We start from the raw sequence: 524 nt of genomic DNA, 5'->3' as shown, positions 1-524 counted from the left end.
TTTATTCTTAACTCCGTATAAATGTTGAATTGCTAATATATCTTCTATGTTCAACTCTCCGGGATACTGTGAGGTTGCATATGCAAACATTATCGAATCGTTGCGCGGACTATGATGTAATCCTAAAGCATGACCGATCTCGTGTGTCAATATTGGAAGTAAATGTATTTTTTCCGGAGGATTCATATTTAGCTGTATATACCACGGTTCCGTTTTGTCAACATGTATCTCGGCGATGTGACTATCACGATCGCTGGGAGGGAATGCGTGAGCGAGTACGTCACCAGGACCGTCGAGTGCATATGGACAAACCTCACCATTGCGTCGATGCGCAAATGTGTGAATACCGTTACGAAAGGATATTAAGATATCGGGATTTACTGCTTTGCGTGTGAAAATTAATGATGAATGTTTCGCCCACATATTGAACGCCATTTCGGCTACTTCTATTGCAGATTTGTCCGCTAGATGAAAATTCCACGTGAGATTTGTCTTTTGCCATTTTTTTACCTCCGTGCTGAACA

The sequence above is a fragment of the Wasmannia auropunctata genome, unplaced genomic scaffold, assembly GCF_000956235.1.
Source record: "Wasmannia auropunctata unplaced genomic scaffold, wasmannia.A_1.0 LD336095.1, whole genome shotgun sequence".
NCBI classification, from domain to species: domain Eukaryota; kingdom Metazoa; phylum Arthropoda; class Insecta; order Hymenoptera; family Formicidae; genus Wasmannia; species Wasmannia auropunctata.
Note: the sequence above shows the minus strand (reverse complement) of the source record.